Here is a 27,042-nt window from a genome sequence, read left to right on the forward strand (position 1 = left end):
ACAGACATGCTCAGTTTGGTCTGAGGTTCAGTTGGGAGTTTAAGATTAGGGATTGTCATAAATTATCAAAACAGCACAAGTCAAGTAATATCTGCCATAGAAGCAAGACTTGGTAATAATCAGAATATACAGACTGCACTGGGTCTGCAGATATGAATCTCTACACTGTCACCGGCTGCTTTATAGGGAAACAAACAAAGCTGCCCGAAGTAAATAAAGGGTTAAGATGCTATAAATGGTAACATAAATGTAAGTGCTTAAAGGAAAAGTATAACACGAACATGATTTGAGAGAAATTTTAAATGGTGAAAATAATTGAGCTGCTAGGGTCATTTTCAGTTTTAAGTTAAGGGATTCTCTAGCTGTGAATGAAAAAAAAGTTTTGCTTGATTATCTGTTAAAGAAAATACAAACTCTGGGACACCAGACAACAAACACCACAACTAATTTGGTCAAATCCTTTGTCGAACTTAACCTGAGCCCTTAAAGGAATAGGAACTCCAAAAAATGAAAGAGGTCTAGAGTAATTAAAATATCTATTTTACTGGTAAAATTGTGATGTTGCTTTAGAAACACTGCTACAACATATATAAAACAAGTTGATGTGTAGCCATTGTGGCAGCAAATCAAGCTGAAAAGGCACAGGTTTACATAACAGATGAGCTGCGTAAAATACAATGGGTTTCGTTCTTACACAGTAAGATAAACAGGGGTCAAATGTTATTCATGTCTCTGTATAGTACTACAGAAAATATGAAAATCTCTCATATTAATAGGAAATTTGATAAGAAAGTTTATTATTTTGTATGTGGATCAACACATACAAAATGTTAAATGTAAAACAAAAAATTCACTTTATGATGTTACTGGTCCTTTAACGTCCAGGTATCTTAAGAGCCCAGAAGAACAGAAAGCGATAGATTTGTATTAACAGATTATTAAAAAAAAAATTCTCAAATAAATGTGAACATACGGGTTTGGATGTGGCCAAATACAAAAATGATGAATTTGTTGCATCCCTATTAAAACTATCTTCTTCAATTTGCTTTGAACTGGATCACTATTGTTTAGAATACAGTAGTTTGTAAACTGCAGCCTGCTCCAAAAAACAGGTCAATATTGCATATTAAGATTTAGTAAATTATGGCAATATCTACATATGAGTGCATTATATTTAATTTATTTATTATAATGTCCTTTAACCCTATTCCATGCCAGAGCCTTACTGAGCTCAGTGCGCTGTGTTGCTAGGCAATCCAGAATCAATTACACTGGCACAGTATGTCCCCACCATATGCTGGCACACAAAGGGTTAAGCAATGGGGCAGATGGTATAATCAACTACAAATTGCTTCTGGGGCTGTGGGGAGTTATGACAACTGGGAAACAGCATTATTTGATGAAAACTCTATATATAAGCACCATCATTTATATGTAACTGTATTCTGCCAGTATTCAGCAAAACAAGGCAGAACAACCTTTTACATTGCATTAATTATTGCTGCATTGTGTGGCTCCCCTGATAAAATTTGTAATTTCTACAGCTGAAACCGCTGACCAATGAGACTTATAGATCAGGGAGCTTTTAACATCTCCATTACATCCCTTGTGATTTGGCATACTTACCCGTAATGCATCAGTGCTGCAGCCTGGTTGAAATCAAATACATTAAAAAAGAATCCTGGCTAAAATCTTATAGATTAAGATTTTCACCTCCCTGTGGCTTTCTTGATTAATCTTGAAAGGCCCAGAGGGAGTAAGAGACTTTATTGGATGACGCACTGGAAAGGAGATAGAAAGGTAACTCAGGGATGCCCATATCTGAACCAATAAAAGAGCCACCTATAAATCCTTGGATTCCACAAAGTCAGAGAGTATTAGTGGTGGATCTTCTGGAGAGCAGATCACTTCATGGAAAGGAGGAGCCCATAAGAAAGTAGAAGATGAAACAAGGTTAGCAACCACAATGTATATCAATTTAGCCAGTCAAACGATTGCAGACACTGGGTTGTGCAGCAATAAGCCACAAAGCTAATAACGGTCCTCCTGTGACAATAAACAAAGAATAGATGTTGATAATGCATCTAGTCTGTAACAAGTACTAGCCCTCCCATCTCTGCTGAAGGTCCATAAGTTCTATTTTTTAATATATATTTCTATATATTTTATCATATTACTCTATAACTCCTTTAATAGCTCCATATTGTATATTGCTATACTCTACAGCAGTGATCCCCAACCAGTAGCTCATGAGCAACATGTTGCACTCCAACCCCTTGTATGTTGCTCTCTGTGTCCTCAAAGCAGGTGCTTATTTATGGATGCAAGTTTTGGTTGCATAAAAAACTAAGCATAGTGCCAATTAGAGCCTATTGTAGGCTGCCAGCTCATTTAGGGGCTACCAAGTAGCCAATCACAGCCCTTATTTGGCACTCAAAGGAATGTGAATGTGACTCACGGGTAAAAAAGGTTGGGGACCCCTGCTCTACAGCTTTAACCCAGAATTGTTACTAGTGTTAACAGCCTCATTCTCTCCCCATGGTACTAAGTGCAATACATCTATGCTTTTAGGTCTACATGCCACTCTCCCTGATATTATTACTCCCAATGAAGTCCAGCCATAGGTGTCTCTCTTAGTGGAAAGAGCTTTGGATAGACAATGGTAAACATGGATTGACTGCATCGGTGGCAGTGTCCTAGAGGGCACTGCAGTAGTTCCACTAGACTTTTGGGTAATGAGATAGGAGTCGTGCAACTTAAATCTAAGAACAAAAGAATGGGGGGGACATTATTTTGGTGTAAAATTAAACAAATTGATGCTGCAGCAGAGTTTCACTTCTAACTTTTCAAATTTTAGTTACACAAAATGATGATGTTCTGAATTTGTAATTATGGATTCAAGGAATAGTGCACTGACAGAGGTCAGTTTAGTATAAGTAAGAATAAACATTCAATTTAAGACCCAGACGTGTATTTACTTGAGCCACTTGTTCCACACCACAGACTCGATGAATGTCTCATTTTTTCTGTTGAAAAAACACATTTAAATCTACTTTTCCATTAAGCTTCCGCATGATGACAGCAACACAGGACATGACACATCAAGGTTACCCTTTCATTTGCACAATTATTCTTTTAGTTTAGTTGATACTACTTTATGAAAGGGCTTTTTTCAACCTTAGTTTCATAATATCTAGCAGTTCTCTAGTCACCTTGGAACTGCTTCATTGTTTCCAGCAGTGTCAGTAAGAGTAATTCCTGGGAGATTCCTTGGGAAGATTCATGACTACTGAACCCAACAGGAAACAACTGGGCTAAAGGTCTCTGGTGACTGAGCAGTCACATTTCAAGATCACCTGTCTGTTTCCAGATAGGTTTGAAAATGAGAATCAAAGTACCTGAAGATTATTATTATATACTGCATTACACAGATATGTGATGAAAAAATCTTTATTAGTGGCTTGTGATCTGTGCAAATCAAGTGGTGAACTGCAAATTAAATGACAAAATCATATTTAAGATGGCTGCTGGAGCAGCAGGAGGTGAACTGTGTAACTACCAGGTCTGTTCTTTCCCATAATACTCTAAGGGGCCGATTCACTAACTTCGAGTGAAGGATTCGAAGTAAAAAAACTTCGAATTTCGAAGTGTTTTTTGGGCTACTTCGACCATCAAATGGGCTACTACGACCTTCGACTACGACTTCGAATCAAACTATTCGAACTAAAAATCGTTCGACCATTCTATAGTCGAAGTACTGTCTCTTTAAGAAAAAACTTCGACCCCCTAGTTCGCCATCTAAAAGCTACCGAACTCAATATTAGCCTATGGGGAAGGTCCCCATAGGCTTGGCTAACTTTTTTTGATCGAAGGATATTCCTTCGATCGTTGGATTAAAATCCTTCTAATCGTTTCGATTCGAAGGATTTTATCGTTCGATCGAAGGAATAATACTTTGATCGTTCGATCGCACTATTTGCGCTAAAATCCTTCGACTTCAATATTCGAAGTCGAAGGATTTTAATTCCCAGTCGAATATCGAGGGTTAATTAACCCTCTATATTTGACCCTTTGTGAATCGGCCCCTAATTGTCGCCCATAGACTTCAATGCACTTGGCTTGGTAAAGCGGAACGGGTCAGATTCGCCCATCACTAAAAATAATACTATTACAGCTTGTGTAAAGAATGAAATAGGACTATACTAAGGGGCAAATTTACTAAAAGGCAAAGTGACTAATGCAGGCAAAAAATCGCTCATTTACTAACGGTCGCTGGCGTAACTTCGCTAGCGAAGGAGATAGACTGTAGCGCTACTTCGCTCCCTAACGCCAGGTGAATTTGCGCTCCGGTGAAGGGACGTAACTACGCAAATTCACTAAGATGCGGATTTTACCGAACGTTACCTCTTGTGCCAGACTTGCATTCGCCACCTCAGACCAGGTGAAGTGCAATAGAGTAGATAGGACTTCCTCAAAATTTAGGTGAAAAATGCTGGCGTCTTTTCCTTTTTTCAGGGTGATAGGCTGCAAATTTTTTGGGGGTAACCCGCTTCCCCCTACATTTCCTAACATATGGCACATAAACTTTACACTGGGCTCATGTGTAGGGCAAAATCTGCTTTCTTTTATTAAGGTTTCCTGGGCTTATGTAGTGTAATGTATTTGCTGCAACATATACGTCCATTGAACTTTAACTTCCCACTGTATGCAAATTAGGCAACGCTATCACAACTTCACTTTGCTTGGCGCAGCAACGCTGGCGCAACTTCGCCAGCGTTCGGTGCCCTGGACGCAACTTTGAATTTTAGTGAATTAGCGCTGTCCTGGTGAATCTACGCCTGGCGAGGTCGTCTACGTCGCTGGCGAATTGTCGGAGGTTAGTAAATTTGCCCCTTTTAAAAGTGGTAATTATGACAATATCCCTTTAATAACTTTGCTATCAAGCACCATTTTTACCTGTCAGGCCAGTGAGTTACTTGCCAACTGCCAAACTATTATATGGGAGAATTAACTGTGGTAAACTCAAACAAAAATAGAAGCTGGGGAAGGGGGGACAAGTGTTTACCTATTCTAGAAATCAATATTAAATATGTGAAGTTGGTGAAGCTTTGGTAAAATACAAATTGCATTTGGAATTGTAATCAGATGCTTTTTCCTTATGTTACAGCAGCTCTGCCTTGCTTTTTGTCTTATATTTTAGATCCAGATCCAGGATCAGAGTATACGTCTCACAAGACACAATGATCGATCTGGAAAGGACATCTATATTTAGGACAATGCTATTCATGAGGTGTTCATCTAAATTAGCAATGTTATAAGTGAAAGAGATGGTGATCTCATTCAACTGAACTTTAAGGGTCAGGGCACACGCTCAGATTCAGGGAGATTAGTCGCCCGGGGGCAAATCTACTTGTTTTCGGGGCATCTAATCTCCCCAAACTGCCTTCCCACCGGCTAGAATGTAAATCACCGGCGGGTTCGCACTCTGAGCGCTTTGTTTTCCGAAGTCGCCTCACGAGAAAACTTTGGATGACTTCGGAAAACGAATTGCTTAGAGTGCTATCCCTCCGGTGATTTACATTCTAGCAGACAGGAGGTAGTTCGGGGAGATTACCGTATATACTCGAGTATAAGCCGTCCCGAATATAAGACGAGGTAACTAATTTTACCCCCAAAAACTTGGAAAGCTTATTGACTCGAGTATAAGCCTAGGGTGAGAAATGCAGCAGCTTCTTATAAGTTTCAATGAAAAAAACTGAGGGTTTCTGCTCCCATTGGAGGTGCCAGCGTCTCGTTTTTGGAGGCCGATGACCATTCTTGAATGCCGGCGACTATTCTTGGAGACCATTCTTGGACGCCGGCGACCGTTTTTGCGCTTGACCCGAGTATAAGCCGAGGTAGAGTTTTCCAGCATATTTTGGGGGCTGAAAAACTCGGCTTATACTCGAGTATATACGGTAGTTGCCCGAAGAAGTGGAGATTTGTCACCGGGCAACTAATCTCCCCAAACCCGAGCGTGTGCCCTGACCCTAAATGTTTAAAATATATGCAATCTCATGTTAAAAAAGGGATTGTTATGTGTTGATTATTTCAGTGCAAAAAGGGTATCATTTTTATCATCTACCTTAAAGTCCCAGTGGCCCCAACAAGCAACATATATGGAGAACTGCTTCTCTTGCTGGCTCTTTGTGGCTCACGGAATAAAAAGGAATTCTGCTCAGTGATTATACTCACCTTGTAAAAATGAGCAGAAGGCAGCATGGAGAGAACGCAGTGAAAGCTCCTGGAGGGGAAGCACAAAATCTGTTACAGAACCAATAGACTTTACCTCTGCTGGGACATGGATGTTGAGCTGCCCAGAGGTGAAAGATAGCAAGCAGCCTGTTCTCTGTAAGAGGCACTGGTGATCCACAGCTGTCACAGGTTAAAACAAAAAAAATGACTAGAAAAATGAAAATGACTGCAAAGCAGAGGTAAAAATTGTATTATTATTTCACAATAGTCCTCTATTTTACTGCAGAGGATAATGTCATTTGACGTCACTGTAGGGCTAAAGATTAAAGCGAAAGTGACAAGCTAAAGGAATGGTAACACCAAAAAATGAAAGTGTTTTAATGTAAAAGTAAAAATAATGTACTGTTGTGCTGCACTTGTACAACTGTTGTGTTTGCTTCAGAAACTATGGTTTATATAAACAAGCTGCTGTGTAGCCATTGTGGCAGCCATTCAAAGCTGAAAATTGAGAAAAGGCACAGGATACACAGCAGATAACAGATAAGCTCTGTAGTATACAATGGGATACTTCAGAATGTATACGTTATCTACTGTGTATCCTTTGCTTGAATGGCTGCCACCATAGCTACATAGCAGCTTGTTTCTAAAAACGCTAGTAGTGGTTCTAAAGCAAACACACACGTTTTACCAGAGCCGGGACATTTTTATTGTAATTTCTTTAAAACACAAATTTTTTTGGTGTTACTGTTCCTTTTCAATTTAGAGTGAGTGTGGCATGGAATAAGCTGTAGACAACTATTACAGACAAAGGCAGGAGTAAATTGCTACAGAAGTCATATTTTATTCCAAGTGACTGCCTGCAGCTAATGTACTATCCGATTGAATGAGTGTGGCTACATCAAAGGCACGACAAAGTCTGATGTGGGTCCAGCTTACCCGCTGCAGCCAATCACTTTGTTATAGAGATAGGAGGGAAGGCCTTTTAGCTGAACATTATTATCCACATATACATACTGCAGTTCCCGAGATCTTCCCAGATCTGAATAACAAAATAAAAAGGGACAAGTTAGGACTCTACTCTACTAATACAGCACATCTAATAATTTATGTAACTGACCAAACCATAGGCCACTGGCTTAGCAGGCTTCCTGAAAAGCAGTTGATCAGAAGCGGCCTAAAAATTAAAAACGTTAAAGGGGAAGCAAAGTTTCCCTAAAAAAACCCAAATGTTTCCTTTTACCCAACCCACAGGCTCCTTGGCCCCTCACCAGTGTCAATTACTACTGATAACTTCCCCAACTTTCCATGCAGTGTATAAAACCAGTTTTAATAATTGTTGCTGCTAGTCAGTTCCCTGCATCTCTAGTCCCTAAGAAATACAGACAAAGGGTTTTACTTCCCCCCCTCCAGATATATCCAGTAAACACGGGTCTGAAATTCCCTGACAGCAGGATTAGATGCAGAGATATCACAGTACATTATCCCCTGCTCAGGGAAAACAACCCTAGTTCTATCATCACATTACCGCCCTGCCGACTCCCTGGCTGGTGCCCAATTCATGATTTTTTATCACTGGAGCTCAGATGTTGGCAGCTTCAGTTCTATTGTCTGGAGAGCAGCATGTGTGATTTACATGGAGACACAGACTGGACTAGTGCCGATGGCCAAACTCACACAAGCCCAAATATGGGAACTTCTCTTAGCTGCTCAGAACGGACGGAACTAGACTGTAGTACAGAAACGCTTGCCAAAAGAAAATGAAAGGAAAGACTATCTTTTGCACATAGGGCTATTCCAAGTGTCTCTTAAAGGAAGAGGAAACAGTCGTTTAGCAAAGAGGAAAAGAACAAGAACAATAAAGAGTGATCTATTTTCTATAGTACATCTACAGAACATCTGCTTGTGAAGATTCTCATTCATCCGGGTCATGGTATATCTGTAGAAATAAGTCAAATCAACTGGACTTGCTGTGTTTTTTTTCCCTTGAAGATGTTTCACCAGTCATCCAACTGGCTTTCTCGAATGATTCTAAATTAAAAAAGGCCAGTTGGATAACTGGTGAAATGTCTTCAAGGAAAAAACACAGAATACACAGATATACAGAACATCATTGCCCTGAGCATTCAGTAACATCTGCTGAAAACACTGCAACCTTGTTCCTTTATACAGTATTACCGTCTTTTATTTTCTGTTATCTTTCTTGCCACAGGCAATGAAAAAGTGAAAGCCCCAACAGAGCCAGTTGCCATATATAAGGAACTTAACCAGTGCTATTTGTAGAAAGAGTGCCAGCAGTTATTAACGTTAACAGGTCCATTCAGCTGGTCTACATGTACTTAAAGAGAAAACTAGCATTTCATGTAGTGAATACAGATAATGCAGGTATGGGACCTGTTATTTGGGACCTGGGGTCCGGATAAGGGATCTTCATACCTTTAAAGGGATACTGTCATGGGAAAAAAAAATTTTTTAAAATGAATCCGTTAATAGTGCTGCTCCAGCAGAATTCTGCACTGAAATCCATTTTTTGAAAGAGCAAACAGATTTTTTTATATTCAATTTTGAAATCTGACATGGGGCTAGACATTTTGTCAATTTCCCAGCTGCCCCATGTCATGTGACTTGTGCCTGCACTTTAGGAGAGAAATGCTTTCTGGCAGGCTGCTGTTTTTCCTTCTCAATGTAACTGTATGTGTCTCAGTGGGACATGGGTTTTTACTATTGAGTGTTGTTCTTAGATCTACCAGGCAGCTGTTATCTTGTGTTAGGGAGCTGTTATCTGGTTACCTTCCCATTGTTCTTTTGTTTGGGTGCTGGGGGGGAAAAGGAAGGGGGGTGATATCACTCCAACTTGCAGTACAGCAGTAAAGAGTGATTGAAGTTTATCAGAGAACAAGTCACATGACTTGGGGCAGCTGGGAAATTGACAAAATATCTAGCCCCATGTCAGATTTCAAAATTGAATATAAAAAAATCTGTTTGCTCTTTTGAGAAATGGATTTCAGTGCAGAATTCTGCTGGAGCAGCACTATTAACTGATTCATTTTGAAAAAAGTTTTTTTCCCATGACAGTATCCCTTTAAGCTGGCCATAGACGCAAAGATCTGATCGTACGAATCCTCAATTCGTATGATTTTCGGACCGTGTGTGGAGAGTCCCGACATTTTTCGTCCCATGTAGATCAGTCATGTGGTCGATTGGGAAAGGTAAAAGATTTCTGTCGGCTGCCGATAATATCTCTGCATGTATTGCTGATTGGACAATTTTCAGTGGGAGACTGTCACTAGCTTTGTCGGACATAACTTTCGTACGATTGCTGTCAGGGGCAGAACATCGGCTGGTCTGTTCTTTTACTACTTTATTTGATCTGAATGGTTAGTGGCAGGTCGGGAGATGGGGAAGTCCGATCGGTCGAGGATTGGAATGATCGGATCTTTGTGTCTATGGCCAACTTTAGTCTACTAGAAAATCATGTAAACATTAAATAAACCCAATAGGCTGGTTTGGCCTCCAGTAAGGATTCATTATATCTTACTTGGGATCAAGTACAAGGTAATATTTTATCATTACAATGAAAAAAGGAAATTGTTTTTTTAAAAATTGGATTACTTGGCTAAAATGGAGCCTATGGGAGACGGCCTTCCCATAGTTCTGAGCTTTCTGGATAACAGGTTTCTAGTAACGGATCACATACCTGTATATGTAATCTGGTTAAATGCATAAAATAATAAAAAAAGAAAATCTGCCTGCTCTAATTACAAAGATGTCTCAGCCTCAAGCCATTTACTATTAGGATTTATTGGCAAAGGGAACATACAAAGAACTGCAAGCTCCAGTATCCCTTCACATCTCTTTTCCAGCTTTTTCTAAAGCTTTTCTGAATACATAAAACAGATACACAGTGCCGTAACTAGAGGGGGGCGGGCCCTGGTGCGTGACGAGCAGCAGGGCCCCGCCCCCTCCATACACGGCGGATTCCAGTGTCGAGCGGGCTGCCTGGGGGCCCTGAGGGGGTGCAGGCCCTGGTCCGCTCGCACCCCCTGCTCCCCCGGTAGTTCCGCCACTGCATACATTTTGATTCCATTGCAGAAGTTTGTATGAACCGGTGATCCTAATGAACAATTAAACCAAGGTGCTATGAAAGTTCTAATGATAAGAATATAAGAAAACAAAGTGTTTATTAACTTCAATTTTACATTTTCCCACTTTTTTGTGACCCCCACCAATCACAGAGAGGATCCTTGGATTTCACACAGATTTGTCGAACAGTCCCCTTTATCAATATTGCTGTGCATCAGCAAGAACACTGCTTTCACGAGTGTGTCAGGTTTATGCAGATTAAGCAGGGATTGTGAGAATTACACGGACACACCTCTACAAAAACATGGCAGAATCTGGAGTGTGAGTCAGAAAAAATTAGCAGATGACAGAGGTGAGTGGCAAGGTGACAGTGATGGGGGCGGAGGGCACGGGAGGAAGATATACTTATATATATAAAATAAAGTTACTCAAAAATAAACCAATAATTGTAATTCAGCAATATTTTCTTTAAAGTGGACCTGTCCCCCAGACATAAAAAGTTGTATTATAAAAGTCCTTTTCAAATTAAACTTGAGATCCAAATTCTTTTTTTATTTAAGCATTCATAGCTGTTGTAAACTCATTCAAAAATGTCAGCTGTCAATCAAGTATTGCCTGCCCCTCCTCTTTACCTTAGGCATAGAGGCGGGGGAAGACAACTGCTTTCACTTTCTATTCAGCACTTCCTAGATGTCACTGCTCTCCACACATTCCCCCGTTCTCTTCACCATTTAATTGTGTAGCCAGGGCATGGGGATGGACATCAGGTCCCCCATTCTGGTGCACAAACAAGATTCTGAGATGATACAAGGCTTACTTTAATAACAGTGTCCACAAAATGGCTCCTGCCTGCTTGCTATAATTATAGGGTTGCCACCTTTATGTCTGGCTGAGACCGGCGGGGGGTTCCGTGACGTCAGTGGGCGTGTATGTGACCCGTGACGTCAGTGGGCGGGGCTATGATGCGGCGATCAGTTATCGCCGTGTCAATCAAGGGAATCCCACCTGGTTTTCCTTATTTGGAAAACCGGGCAGGAAGTATAGACCCGGGCAGCCCCTCAAAATACCGGGCTGTCCGGGTCAAAACCAGACAGGTGGCAACCCTATATAATTATGAATTCTCAGGTGGAAGGAAACAAGATTCAAATCATTTTTTTTACAGTGTAATTAAAGTTCATTTTGCTTGACTAACATGATCAAATAGGATTTGAATATCTTTTTGGGTGACAGGTCCCCTTTAAGATGAATTACTGTTAGCTTTGTTTCTGTATCAGCTCTGTCTCCTTGTTTTATACAGCAACAGTAAACAGTGATGAATAAAATATTTCAATTGGTAAGCTTAATGTACTTTCATGTAAATAGTTAACATTTCTGTTATTAATAAAACCTTCTGAAAAGGAATGGTATCATGCCTTCCTGTAACTGTTGTTTTTTAAACTTTGGAGGGCTTATTTTGCACAATAAAGTGTGTCCATTTTAAACTTTGACGACAACCATGCTTTGACCAAGATGTACATGTACTGTGTGCTGAGTATAAGAATGACCTCAGTGTGAGACTGAGATAGTAATGATTGTATTGATCTGTCCTCATATTCCAATATTCCCTCACGTCATCCATGCTCTAATTTTAGCCTCTGTCTCCTTCTGCATAGCCCCAGTCTGGCTTTACATGCAAGCAGGGCCGGATTTACATAGCAGGTGCCCCTAGGCCCACTGCCGTTCGTCGCCCCGTCCCCTCCCCGTTATTCACGCAAATTTTAATCATTGGGACCAGAGCAAAGGGGGTTGGCGCATGGGAAATTTAAAAAAGTATCGTATTTCCTGCTCATCCCCAGTGTTTCTAAAACAATGTGGTTGTGGTTGGGCAGCATGCCGCCCCCTAAAATCCTGCCACCCTAGGCCCGGGCCTTGGTGGCCTATCCACAAATCCAGGACTGCCTGCAAGCCTTACAACAAACTGGCTCTACTATGTTCTGTGCGGCTGTGCCCCTTTCCTCCAAACTTTTAAAACCCACCTGTTTAAAGGACAAGGAAAGCTACCAAAGCATTTTATTGACAATAGATTAGCCACAATAGTGCAAGCTATACCATTATATTTATTCTGCAGAATGCTTTAACATACCTGAGTAAACAGCTCTAGATGCTCTCTCTGTTTGTTTAGTATAGCAGATGCCATATTAGCTTGGTGTGACGTCACTTCCTACCTGAATCTCCCCCTGCTCACTCATAGCTCTGGGTTCAGATTACAGCTGGGAGGGGGAAAAGAGAGGGGAAGAGGGAGAAAGGAGCAAATTGAGCATGCTCAAGCCCTAGCCCTGGAGGTTTATGCGGAAAACAGGAAGTCTGATGCAAACAGGAAACACACAACAGAAAGAAAAAAATGCAGTGTATCTTTTGACAGAGGACTCTGAGCAGCATTACTTTGAGGGTTTACTGGTGTATTTATATAGACCTTTCTGATAAAGCTTACTTAATTTTAGCCTTTCCATCTCCTTTAAGGATATTTTATAAGTGTGGTGCTTTATAAGTGATGCACTGCTTTCACCCTCTATGAACCCACTCACCTAATGCTAGAGATGTTAGACAATTTCCAGCCATGGAGAGCTCATTGAGGCTAGCCAGATGACAGAGTTGCCGAGCAGGCCCGGATTCGTGGAAAGGCCACCTAGGCCTGGGCCTAGGGCGGCAGGATTTTAGGGGAGAGGCATGCTGCCCAACCACACCCACATTGGTTCAAAAACACTAGGGAGGCACTGGAGATACAATCATTTTTTAAATTTCCTGTGTGCCAATCCCCATTGCTCCAGTCCAGATGATGAAAATTTGCACGAATAAAGGGGAGGGGACAGGGGCGATGAACTGCAGTGGGCCTAGGGGCGCCCACTATGTAAATCCGGCCCTGTTGCCGAGGGACACCGCAAAGCAGGTTTAGATCTACGGTCAGGAACTGCAGAGACTGACATTGGTATAACTTCTCTGGTAAAATGACCAAGTGGTTTGTTGACAAATCCAAGGTTTGCAGTTCCTTTAGCCTTCCAATTTCTGCAAATATTCAGCTCAGAATCAAAAAAAGCATGGCAAACAATGCAACAACCTTTAGCTAATTCAAATGGGTATAAAGGTCTGAGATACAAGGCATATCTTGAAAACCATGAACGTGGCCTATGGTTTTGTAGCGTATTTTCTCCATATATGGAATCATATTAAAGGTGAACATGAACCTCCCCTTTATATTCCCTACGTCTTCCTGTTGATCACTTTAAAAAATTGTAGCTGTATTAAATAGACGAAAAAGATGTCTAACGTAAAGTAAGCTTGCAAGCAATTTAAAAATATTTCAGCTGTATGGTTATTTTGAAGTGAAAATGGGAATTTTTTCAACTTGTATTTCGTTCTACCCTTTACCTACACAATGCTATGTAATAACTCTCTAACTTCAAATGAGCAGCTTACTTTCTTTTTTTTATAGTTTATGGTGCTGTATGTTCCTGAACGAGAACCTCCTGGCTGACCCTGACAACCAGTTGCGTTGCGAAAAAGCAATGGAGTACTTCAATTCTTTCACACTGCCTCCCTGTAAACAAGACATTTTCTAATTTATTATTTTACCTTTAATACAAGTTCTTATGCTTTTCTCAGTACATGACTTCTCGTGTCCCCTATCTTCTTGTACATTCCCTACATTCCTTAGCCAGCCACTGCCTTTCATCAACATCTACTCTCACTACTGTCTCCTATCAAAAAAATCTCTCTCTTGACTACTGAATGGTTTTATATCTTGGCTGAAGTATTTGCAAAACAAACAAAACAAGAACAGTAATTATTACTTTTATTGTGCCCTAATCCATCTGTGTATGCAGGCTTTCCTTTATAAGGCACTGGAATAGGTTGTATGCTTTTTTTATTACCACATTAGATTCATGTAGAAATTAAATAAAAGAGGCCAAATTAGCCGAGAAAAGCAAGTATAGTAACTTATAACAACCAATTAGATATTTGTTTGACCTGCTGTCTGGTTTCTGTTTGGGTATAGAACTCAAAACACTGAAAAATCACCATACCCTCATTTATAATACAAAGCACAATGCTTGCCAGATATAGTAACCCATAGCAACCAATAAGATGTTAGTGACCAGTAGCAGCTGATTGGTTGCTCTAGGTAACAAGACCTTTAGTAAATCTTTCACTTTTATTAAACAACTCCTATAGCGTCATTATGGATTATGAAAATATGTCTACAGCAGGATATTTATGCAGGGCCGGATTTAACGAAGCGGCGCCCCAAGGCCGCATGATCCATACCCTTGCTGCTTCCGGTCGCGCCGCCCTGTGTCTGCAGGGTCCTAGCGCCGGCTGTGGCTCTCGCTGAGGCAGAAGCGCTGGGGAGCATTAAGTCCCCAGTGCAAGATGTGGCTGGGCGGCGTGCCGGCCCAAAAATTTCCCCGCCCTAGGCCTATGTGGCCTTGCCACAAATCCGTGGGCGGGGAGGGCCTCGCCGCACTGTGGTGCCGGCTGGGCGGCCGGGGGGGGGGCGCGGGAGAGGCCGGTCGCCATCCACCCTCCCCGGGGCTTAAGGGCCGCTGCCCGGTCGCCATCCACCCAACTTCGGAAAACAAAAATCTGCGAGTGCCATGCCGCAGGTGATTTTTCATTCTAGCAGCCGGAAGCAATTCGGGGAGATTAGTTGCCCCAAAGAAGAGGCGATTTGTTGTCGGGCGACTAAATCTCCCAATGTGACCTTACCCTAAATGTGCCAGTACCCTAACTAGCTACTAATAAAGGACTAATAAGCAAATAATGGATCATGTTGCTTTTCACTGTTTAAATATTTAAGCATTCAGCACCCTCACACTCATAATAGCCATGGAGTGACAATGATTCTATACAGTTACAAGTCAGCGTGCTGATTTGCATAATTATCCTAAGTCTCTATACCCTCAGGATAGATATACTGCAGGGCATAACTATCCATGTTCATTATCCATTCCAAGATAATAGCCTGCTGTGTAATGAATGTCTCCATTGGAATAATGTACTTTCTGTAATTATGATTTTCACATGTGTAACTAATAATCATTTTGTGCTTTAATAATGGAGCGTATCTGTACACTGGTAATGGACTCTCAGCTGTATGACTGGACGGTAAGTATGCAGTGATAATAGGAGCGTGGCACCAAGCGGGAATATAAATACATTGCCTCTTACAATTAGCATAGTGTTTCATACTAGATTTCTGTATGATGAATGCAGAGGTTGATAATTATAAACTAGAATATGTACTGGAATCCATCGGTACTCAAGCTGCTGCAGAACTGCCAGATTTCAGCATGCCAGAGACATATAGGAGCTGATATAGGAGCAGTTGGGAGTTTTACAATGGATGAAGTGTTGAATGTTTGTCATTTCAGAGTACGTTGTTCAAAAATGGTGACATTAGTGGAAATAGTTTTGAACATTACAGTGTGGGAAGCCAAGATCTTACACAGGACTGCAATATATGGAATGTTTAAACTTACATTACAAAAAGGACACGTTTAAAGACTGGTGTGAAAAAGCAGCAAGGTACACGAAAAACATAGAGCTGGTTATTGGAGAAAGCATTTCCAGGGTATCTTTTAACAAACTGATATTTGCCATGCTCGCTAATGAAGTGTGTGTAAATGGTGGTCTGTTCAACCCCTCCCACATATCACAGGAAACGCTGGGGATTTTGCCAGTGTTCTTTATTAGATGCACCTGTTTTGTGGTTAGACAAAAAGAAAACTTGGATGTAAATTTCTGATAAGAGCAATGTAACGCTATGAAAAAAAACCCCTCTCTTCCACTCTCTCTATCTGACACAAGATGCAGCCGAGTTTTAGCAACTGCCAGGAAGTCAGATTCTACCTGTCCAGTTACTGTATTATTCACAAAGCATTTCCTTTAAATACCTTTCTTGTGACGTGCTTTAACGTAAGCACCAGCATTACAAGAAATGCTCAAAGAGAAAGTGATATGGGAAATAACAGGCAGAAATGAATGTTACAGCTGTGGCAATAGATATTCAAGCGGCAGATAAACCCTTTTACCTGGAGGTAGGAATTTCAGCCGGTTGTTGGTCAGGCGTAAATCTCGCAGGGATTTTTAGTCTCCCAATGTCAGGGCACAGTATTTCCAGAACATTGTTACTTAGGTCTAAAGACTGCAGATTCACCAGGGAACCAATGGCTGCAATATATAAAGATGGCCAATTAAAACATGTTTCTGAATGTGTTCTTATGTAATGATTATTTTAAAAGGCAAGAAAAACAGAAGAGAAATGTATACAGGGAACCCGATATCCAGAAATCTCCGAATTACGGAATGGCTGTCTCCCATAGACTCCATTTTATCCAAATTTTTAAAAATGATTTCCTTTTTCTCTGTAATAATAAAACAGTAGCTTGTACTTGATCCCAACTAAGATATAATTAATCCTTATTGGAAGCAAAACCAGCCTATTGCGTTTATTTAATGTTTAAAATAATTTCTAGTAGACATGAAAGGCATGAAGACCCAAATTACAGAAAGATCAGTTATCCGGAAAACCCCAGGTCCCAAGCGTTGTGCATAACATGTGAGAACGCATGCTTGCGTCCTGTCCGGCGCAGGCGCGGACGCGCTAATGCGCGTCGGCGTCTGACGCGGGACGCTGGCAACGGTCGCGGGCGCAAGGACGTAGGTGGAAACGCCTGTGACGGACGCGCTGGCGTCAGCTCCGCGACGTCAGCACAATGACACCAGTTTGGCGCCAAAACTTCTGCATTTAAACCCAAACCAGATTAACATGCATTGCCTGGTTATTAGGTTATTTCGACTGAAACCCTAGCGACTCTGAACTTGAATTCCCGATTATTGACCCTTGCCTGAACCCGGACTTTGATTACTGCCGCCTGTCTCGACCTTCTTGCCTGTTTATCGACTACGAATATTTCTGCCTGCCTTTTGACCTCGGATCTCCTGACTACGACTTTTGCCTCATCCCTTGTACTTCGCTGATCGTCTCACTGGCTACTCTCCACAACCCTGCTCCCTGTTCCACTCCAGGTGGGTAGCGGTTGTGTGAGGCGCTTGTGGGTTCATTAACTTCTGCTCCAGCCTCTTCTACGTCTGGATTATACTGGTAAATCCTGACATAACAGGTCCCATACCTGTACAACCATACCCATGAAGATACACAACAACCAATGTTTTTGAATAGGCTTATATATCATGAATTTAACCTAGTAAAGGGGACAACATGCCCTTACTGTTTTATGGCATCTACTTGAACATGCTATGAATAAAACCTAAGAATCTCCTCTTTACAATATTTAATTTATGTCCCATTCAGCTGAACATGTCCTCAACCCCCTCACACCAAGCCCTATGTGCTGTCAGGTCATGTTTCCTTTCAGAGGCTTAAAAATAGGCATTATTACATAATGAAAAGGGATAAAAAAAAATGTATGGCCTATCAGTCTCACAGATTAGGAATTTATGGAAAGATTAAAGTAATGGCTCACAGGACTATTTTCAGCGGTTTGTTGCACCAGGTCACTTGTCACTGGGTGATTACAGAAGCAATCCAGATGTAATAAAAGGCACTAAGTTTGCACAGGAGCAGTATCCCAAAAACCAATAAGATGATTGCTTTAAAACAAGTGACCAGTAAATTCTACTTGCTGATTGGCTGTAATGGGTCAATGGCAAACTTAGTGCCTTTTATTAAATACCCTTAAAGGGATACTGTCATGGGAAAACATTTTTTTTGAGTGATTGAAGCTTATCAGAGCACAAGTCACATGACCAGGGGCAGCTGGGAAATTGACAATATGTCTAGCCCCATGTCAGATTTCAAAATTGAATATAAAAAAATCTGTTTGCTCTTTTGAGAAATGGATTTCAGTGCAGAATTCTGCTGGAGCAGCACTATTAACTGATTCATTTTGAAAAAAACATGTTTTCCGATGACAGGATCCCTTTAACAGAGCATATGGTGATTTTGAAGATTTTGTCCCATCAGCGCTATAAAACATTCAGATAGAAAACCCTTCAATTATTCTTTGTGCCATTACCCTTAAAATGCAAAGGAAAAATAAAAAAAAAATGTTATTAGAAGAATATGAAGTAAATGCAAAAATGAAGTTACAGACAACTTAAGGGAATTTGAAAGGTGCTGTATGCTTTTCTGTTTTGCTGTTTTAATTAAGAAATAAGCATGTTTTAATATAGGTTACAAAAAAAAAAACAGGGAAAAAATCTGAAATTGAAAATAAAGTCACATTCTATATTTAAATGCTACGATCACAACAATAACTAATCAGCAGTCCACAGAGAAACCTCTGTACAATGAGCTGCTCTGTATCAGATTAAGGAATGAACGGGCTTATTAGTGGACTGCTGGTTTTGTTTTGTGCTTGTGAGAACCAAAATTGGAATATGCCTTTACTTTCCATTAAGCCACAAATGACATATTTTGAGATGTTTCAACTTATGTATATGACAGGGGTTTCCCTAGCTGAGATGCAGGCCTCTATTGTCCTTTCAGTCAAATGTAAATGCAGCCTTGTTTATCATGGGGTTGTAAAGTCATGCGTTTACATAAGCTCCTCCCAACTGCTAATAAAGCAGAATAAATTTATTTAAAATTAACTTTCAAATAAGCCACACCTCTATGAAGGTCTGTGGATGGTAGGGTTGCCACGCGTCTGCAAAAAAATACCGGCCTTACTATATATTTATCTTTTTTCCCCGATTAAAAGCATTGGGATCAACCATCATTTTTACCGGCCAGGCCGGTAAAATACCTGCCAGGTGGCAACCCTAGTGGATGGGAACTATACTTGTAAAATAGAAACAGCTGAGGGGCTCATTCTCAATAGCGTTTATTCCTGTGCTCCCCTGCGTTCCCGTTAAATGCGTTCAGCCGCAGTGGAGCGCAGGTTCGGCGACTTCTTCTTTAATGGGCTGTCCTGAAGATGATGCATGTAAGAGCTGAAAGCATGTGGAATGCAGCATGTTAACCAGAACTCAGAGGAGTGCAGGAATAAACTCAAGTAAGTATGAGCCCCAATTGTTAGTCATATTCTCTACTTGTACATACTCTTTCTGATAACTGAACAATGACAAAAAACATTGGTTGCCCTTTAGAAAATACGCTATACGTAAACTGCCTCATGGTACAGGAAGTCCAGCTAATGTTATGGTAATGCAGAACTCACCTTCTGGGACAAATCCAATGTTATTTGAGTGAAGATACCTGAGGAGGGAAAAATAAGAGCAGATGTTATCATTAATGAGTTTGTGCAAGAACATCAGTTTTGCAAGCACATGAGAACATTAGGAGTGTGAAGGGCAGTGAATAGGTACAGTGGGTCCAGGGCCAATCACAATAAGGTCACTCATTAACAGGCACTTATATTTAACTCCTTGTGTGCTTAGTAAGGCCACTGTGCAATGAGTTGTGATAATGAGATGAAATATTAAAGGGACCCTAACATCAACATTCTTCCTGCCGGAGAGTCCCAGGTAATCCAAAGTAGAGCCATAATTAACTTTAAATGCAAATATAGTTAATTTATGTTTTCAATAGTCCTGGGTAATCCCAAGTAGAGACATAATTAACTTTAAAATGCAAATGTAGTTAACACTTTATTTTTTCAATACATTTTTGCTGAAGAGGTCTTTTTATCTAAATCTAGATCTGCTTTAGAAGGTGAAACATGAAACTTTACACTTCAATATTAGAAAATAGAAAGCAATTGGAAAAAGTCTTTATTTCTTCTGAATAATCTGAATCCAACTGTACTGAAAAAGTTTTTGAAAGTAAATACCCATGCCATGTTACAAAATGAGATGGTAAGGAAGGAGGGGGAATGTCAGGAGTGTCGTGGCATCTACCAGATGCAGAATGGAAAGTGAAAGTAATTGCCTGCCCTGTCTCTATCACTTAAGCTGGCCATAGACTCAAAGATCCGCTCGTTTGGTGACATCGCCAAACAAGCGGATCTTTCCCTGATATGCCACTAACGGCATGGCTATTTCGGGGGTAATTCGAACATTCGGCAGTATGGCCGAACGATCAAATTACGATAAGCCAAGGGGCTCTGACGGGTCGGACGGTTAAAAATCAAACCTTCCCGATCGATATCGTGGCCAGATATCGATCGGGAAGACCCGTCGGAAGCCCCCATACACGGGCAGATAAGCTGTCAAATTGGTCCAAACGACCGATATCGGCAGCTTTATCTGCCCGTGAATGGCAGCCTTAAGGCATACAAGTGTGGCAGGCAATAAATAAGTAACAGCTGAGATTTTTTAAAAGTGTTTACAGTGCCGGGGCCAACCCGGGCAGGCGCCCTAGGCAGCCTGGCCCGGCAAAGCGGCCAATACGCGAGTGCGCATGCGCGAAAAAATACGAGTGCGCATGCACACTTTCGTTTTCCGCGCATGCGCACTAGTATTTTTTGCTCACTCGCGCAAACGCGCATGTCGGCCAGAGCAGGGACCGGACTAGGGGATAGCAGAGGCAGAGAAGGTGCGTGCCAGCTTTGCGCCCAAGGCACGTGCCTACTCTGCCTACCCCTATTTCCGGCCCTGAGTGTTTATAACAGGTATGGATGTTTTAATTTAAAAAAATAAAATAAATAAATTTGTGTTTCATGTTAAATTTGAAAGGGACTTTTATTACACAGCTTTTTATGCCCGAGTCCCTTAAGGGTTTGGCTGAGACAAACATCGGATCAATAAATTGCTACTTTTGTTCACTATACAAGTCCTGTAAGGGCAGCATTATATGATGCTCTATAGCTTTGACTCTGGCATCCAGGCTATTTGGTCTCATAAACGGAGTGCACAAGACTTGCTTTTATATGTACAGTGTGTGTGTATGACAAAATTTATATAGATGGAGAGAAAATAAAAAGTATTTCATATTTCATACACTACTTCTTGTAAAATTTTAGGGGAAGCAATGTTATTTCCAGTCCTTCCTTGTAACAGGAAAGCCCAGCCTAATATACAAACAGTGATTGAAACAAAAATAGACAGAAAAGGCTCAGTGAAGAATGGGCATCCAGGCTCTAGTTGGCTCAATTGCAGCAAGTTAGTATCGTTGACTCTCTCTAGTTATCCAGTTTGTGCTATAACCTACCCTGCCCACCCCACTATGTCCCAAGGACTGTACCATAACCTTAAACGGATCATCCATCCAATCCATTTTTTTCTAATTTAAATGGGTTGTTCACCTTACAATCACTTTTTCAGTTGAGTTGTTTTCAGGTTGTTCAGACTCTGAACAGTTACAATTTTGCAACATTGATTTAATACATTTCTCAGCAGCATCTCTGGCGTATTGACAACTATTGTATCAAATCTAACAGCTGCCTGTAATGAAAATGAGGGATTCTGCTCAGCAGGGACATGGGAAAGAAATGTATCAACTAAATGTATCAGTTTAGAACAGTTTAAAGGGTCGGCGACCCCCCCTCTCAGAGCTGCTTTAGAAGGTGAAAAATAAAACTTTACACTTCAATATTAGCAAACCAGTCACACATAGAAAATCGAAAGTAATAGGAAAACATCTTTATTTCTGGGGAACTATCAGAAACCAACTGAACTGAAAAAAAGTAATGGAAGGTGAACAACCCGTTTAAGAAAATGTATTTCAAAACAACTTTCCAATATATAGAACATATATGATATTTTACATAGTTTTAAAGTTACAGTAGAACCCCATTTTCCATCCCCTGATTTTAAGTTTTCCCTCATTTTACATTGTTGTTTTGTGGTCCCACCTATATATTATGCATAATACCAGATTTCCCTGATTTTACACCATTTTTTTCCTGTCCCCTGAAAAATGTAAAATGGGGGTTCTACTGTATTTGTAAATAATTTCTAGGACAGAGTAACATTTCTAAAGCCTTGTGGAATGAAGGTGCGTAGGTGGATAGTAGCAAAGGCATCTCTTAGTACAGTTTCTCGCATCTGATACTTCCTTTCTTTTTTGTAATGTAACCCAAAAAAAGATTTGTTTCCAAAAACAAATTTTCCCATGTATAAGGCTGGCAGGCAATTCGAAATATAAAGGGCAACTGGCTCAAATATAAGCTATATTAATTTCTTAGCTGTATTGTTACCTGTGGCCAGCATCCCAGGCCACTTATTCCATTATGCTTCCTCCTTTCACAAACTCCCAAAGATCAGTTATCTAAAATACCATGATTTTGCCATAATTAATTGCACTGCTCCCTCAAGTGGTCAAGCAAGCAAGTACAACAGTTCACACAACTACTTACAGTCCAACAAGGTTTGGAAGCTTCTGGGCAAGATTTTCAGGCTGTAAATAACATAGGAAAAACATATATTTACAGAGAAGAAATTGCTGTATTTAGCTGTGATATACAAATAACAACAAAAAAGTGTGGCTTCTACAAGCAGTACCTGAGCATAATGTAATAAAAGGGATTACTTGTCACTATGGGAGATCAACGCATATTAAATGTTTGTTTTTCAAGTCAACATTATTTGTCATCAAAATGTTTTCCCTTAGAAATTCCATTGGGAATTATAATAGATGTTAATAAAGGAGTAACTATCATATAAAGAGTACAGCCGTGCTTGTAGGCAAAGACTCACTGATTAAACTAGGCCAAAGTTTCTGAACTTCTTTTCAATGGGACCTGTATTAATTTGAGATTTCACCTTGAGACCCAGTATTTGCTATAGAATATATTACGGCTCTCCTTTTGATTGCAATTGTCTACTGCAGAATCAAAGTTAACGGTACTGAGTGGTATTATTAGGACTTCATTTTATGTCCCCATCCTTAGATAAGGTAACACTAAATTAGACTAACGTGACTCTAGGAAACTCCCTAGACTCTATTATACAGAGAGATACGCAACATAAAAGCTTAAAGGAACAGTAACAAAAAAACTTAAGTGTTTAAAAGTAATGAAAATATTATGTAATGTTGCCCTGCACTGGTAGAACTGGTCTGTCTGCTTCAAAAACACTACTATTAAGGTGGCCATACACAGAGAGATTCGCTTGTTGGCAATGTCGCCAAATGTGTGGACCTCTCCCTAACATGCCCACAATGAAAAAGGAATACACGCGGTCAGATCGCAGGGACCACATCAACGAACAGATGCAGTCTGCAATACGACGGGATTTTTAGCCCTGCCCAATCGACATCTGGCTGACTTTCGGACAGATATCAATCGGAGAAGCAGGTCGGAGGGCCCCATGGACACACAGTATGTTTTTAGCATATGTTGTAAGCTGCATATTTTTGTAGGCTAAGAGAAGCAGATCTGTTCAGTGCTCCTGCTCCATTAATTTGAATCAGATCAGCTTGTGTGCAGTCACACACTGACCTCAGCTTCAGCTCCGTTATGTGTAACCGCAGACAGGCTGATCTGATTCAAATTAATGGAACAGGAGCATTGAGCAGATCTGCTTCTCTCAGCCTGCAAAAATATGCAGCTTACAACAGCTGCTGAAAACAGCCTGTGAGTACATAGCCTTAATTGGGTTTAGTTTCAGATACTGATTTGAACCTCTTGGCAAGATCTCTAGCCCGTCAGTGTGCACTGTGAGCTTATGGGTTCACTAACTTCATAGCATTACAAAGGCATTATTTACTTGGAGAGCCCCAACTTCAAGCCAACCTAAAACTACAGAACTAAAAGTTGAACACCGAGTTGTACTAACGGATCCAAATCCGAGCGCCGACAGGCGCATCTGTCCCCTGCGGTGCCGAAGTTAAAATGGCGCACAGTGCTACTACGTGGGTATTAGTGGCGCCAGCGCAATGATGCTGGCGTGATGACGTCATGCGGCCCGGCACCAAATTCTAAATAAAAGGACGCCCTGGACACCAGTTCAATGCCCGATTATAGGTTCTGTTTGTTAACGTTCCTGGGTGCTCTGTAATTGTTATTGGATTGATTACTGGACTTGACCTTGCATGAACTTTGACTTCGATATTTTCTGCCTGCCTTTTGATCTCTGCCTGGATACCGACTTCGCTTTATTTTTGAACCTTGCCTGTACCTTGAACTTGGACTTTAACCCTGAAGCTTCCTGCTCGGTCCTAACTGCTCTCGCTGGGAGCCGATAGGCCCCTGACATTATAATCAGGCCATGTACCCATCAGAGGAAGCTCAGCCAGATTTCGGCAGGGCCTTTCGTGGTCTGCATTCATGCATGGAGGCTTACGAGGCTCGGCAGTTACATTTCGGACAGGCGTTGGAAGCAATTGTGGACAAGCTATCTATTCTTATGCCAGCTCACAAATTCCAGACGCTGCTCCAGCTTCTCCCACCATTGAACCACGTATTCCGGCACCTCCTCGCTACAGTGGAGACCCCCAAGCATGTTGTGGCTTTGTGAACCAGAGCCAGATCCAATTTGTCCTGCAACCCAATCAATATGGGTCCAGACCTCTTACGTCAGATATTATCTCCATGACTACGGGGGAATTACGTTTGCAGATTGGGACTTTGCACTCTGAGATATTGGCATTCCTTATCATTTCCTGTCCCTCCTCTCCTGTGGTTTTGAGATTATCGTGGTTGCGTCTGCGTAATCCCTCCATAGATTGGACCTCTAACCAGATTTCTCATTGGAGTCCATTTTGTCAAGAACATTGTTTAATTGCTTCTCCCCTCCACTGGGTGACCATCTCTTCAACAGAACTTCAGATACTACCGACAGTCTACAGAGAGTTCACTGATGTCTTTTGTAAAAAGTCTGCAGAATTCCTCCCTCCTCATCATCATTATGATTGTCCTGTCGATCTTCTTCCAGGAACCATGCCCCCTAGAGGTCATACTTATCCCCTCTCTCCTTCCGCCATGAAAGACTATACTCAAGAAAATCTCCAGTGGGGATTTATTCGTCCCTCTCCGGCAGGGGCTGGTTTCTTTTTCGTGGAGAAGAAGGACGGTGGTCTGCGTCCCTGTATTGACTACTGTGGACTTAATAAAATTACGGTTAAAAACTGATACCCCTTGCCTCTCATCACAGAACTGTTTGACCAACTGAAAGGGGCTAAGATTTTCACCAAGTTGGATCTACGCAGGGCATGCAATCTCATCCGCAAAGGGGACGAATGGAAAACAGCATTCAACACTTGGGATGGACATTATGAATACCTCGTGATGCCCTTCGGTCTCTGCAATGCCCCCGCTGTCTTTCAGGAGTTTGTGAATGACATCTTCCGGGATCTCTTGGGAACCCGGAAGGTTCCGGGAACCTTGATGACATCTGAATCTTCTCCAAAGACTTGGAAAGTCATCGCTCCCAGGTGAAAGTAGAGCTCTCTCGTCTGAGGAAAAACTCACTCTTTGCCAAGTTGGAGAAATGCGTCTTCGAGGTGGCCAAGATCCCTTTTCTCGGCTACATCATCTCCCCAGAAGGTTTTGAGATAGACTCCGCCAAAGTTTCTGCAATCCAGAAGTGGCCCCTTCCTTTCAGCACCAAAGTCATCCAAAGATTCATCGCGTTTGTGAACTGCTATCTTCATCAAGGTTCATCTCCTCCCGCATTGCACCCATCCTTGCTCTTAACGTAAAGGAGGCAAACCTAACTCCTGGCCTCCTTCTGTGCTGGAAGCTTTCCAGTCCCTGAAGGATGCTTTCACTTCTGCCTCGGTTCTCCGTCAACCTGATCCCCAACTACCCTTCTTTATTGAAGTTGATGCTTCGGAGATCGGAGCAGGGGACATAATTTTCCAAAGACAATCTATTGATGGGAAAATACTTTTCTAAAAAATTCTCCGCTGCAGAGCAGATCTATGATGTGGGGAACCGTGAACTTCTGGCAGAAAAACTCGCTCCCGAGGAGTGGCGCCACCTGTTAGAGGGAGCTTCAGTTCCAGTCACTATCTACACGGACCATAAGAATCTAGAATTCATACAAGAACCTATAATTCATACAAACTCTCAAGAGACTAAATCCCCGACAGGCTCCAAGAATCAGAAATTATCCCGAAGTTTCACTCCGGTGGATCACCTCCCTGAAAGGCAAGATCCTATTATTCCTCCCACCAGAATTATTGCTTCTCTTTTTCCTCAGTTTGCTGAGCAAATCCTGTCTGGTCAGTCTTCCGCTCCTGCTGACACACCTATTGGAATGGCATTTGTTCCCTTGGAGCTTCGCTTGCCCATCCTGCAACAGACCCATTGCTCTAAGCAGGCTGGACATCCCGGCGCAGAGAAGACTCTAGAGCTTCTACAACGTCTAGTCTTCCTTCCTGACTCCAAATCAGACTAGTCCCTGGATCATTCCTAAAACTTTGGATCTCTGTCCAGTGTGGTCTGAAGGTTCTATTATACAGTAAATATACCCTAAGTGTCATGACGTAAATCATGGCAGAGCTGCTGCATCACAGAAATAAGACATTTATACATGCCTACACAAGCACTAAAGTCAAATTTTCAAACTTTATTTAATTTTTGTTCAGAACTACAAACAATTTTTTTGCAAATAGTGTCCCTATTTGGTTATAATAACCCTATTTCTGTTTGTATTCCTTTACATTCTGTCAGTACAGAATATATATATTATTATATATGTAATTTAAATTTAGAAGATGCAGTCATTGCTTTTAAGCATCACCAATTCACCATCAGCACATATAAAATTGTTTGTATAAAGTTAATTATTGGCCCACTGAGAACTGGTGTCACCTGGCACCCCCAAAACTCATGCCCCCAC

General features: G+C 41.3%; 1 pseudogene; it reads right to left on the bottom strand.

The window, feature by feature from the left end:
• Positions 1-1,752: 1,752 nt before the first annotated feature.
• LOC108712308 lies at positions 1,753-25,849 on the bottom strand (annotated as a pseudogene).
• Positions 25,850-27,042: the final 1,193 nt, after the last annotated feature.

Source organism: Xenopus laevis, chromosome 3S (genome assembly GCF_017654675.1).
Source record: "Xenopus laevis strain J_2021 chromosome 3S, Xenopus_laevis_v10.1, whole genome shotgun sequence".
NCBI classification, from domain to species: domain Eukaryota; kingdom Metazoa; phylum Chordata; class Amphibia; order Anura; family Pipidae; genus Xenopus; species Xenopus laevis.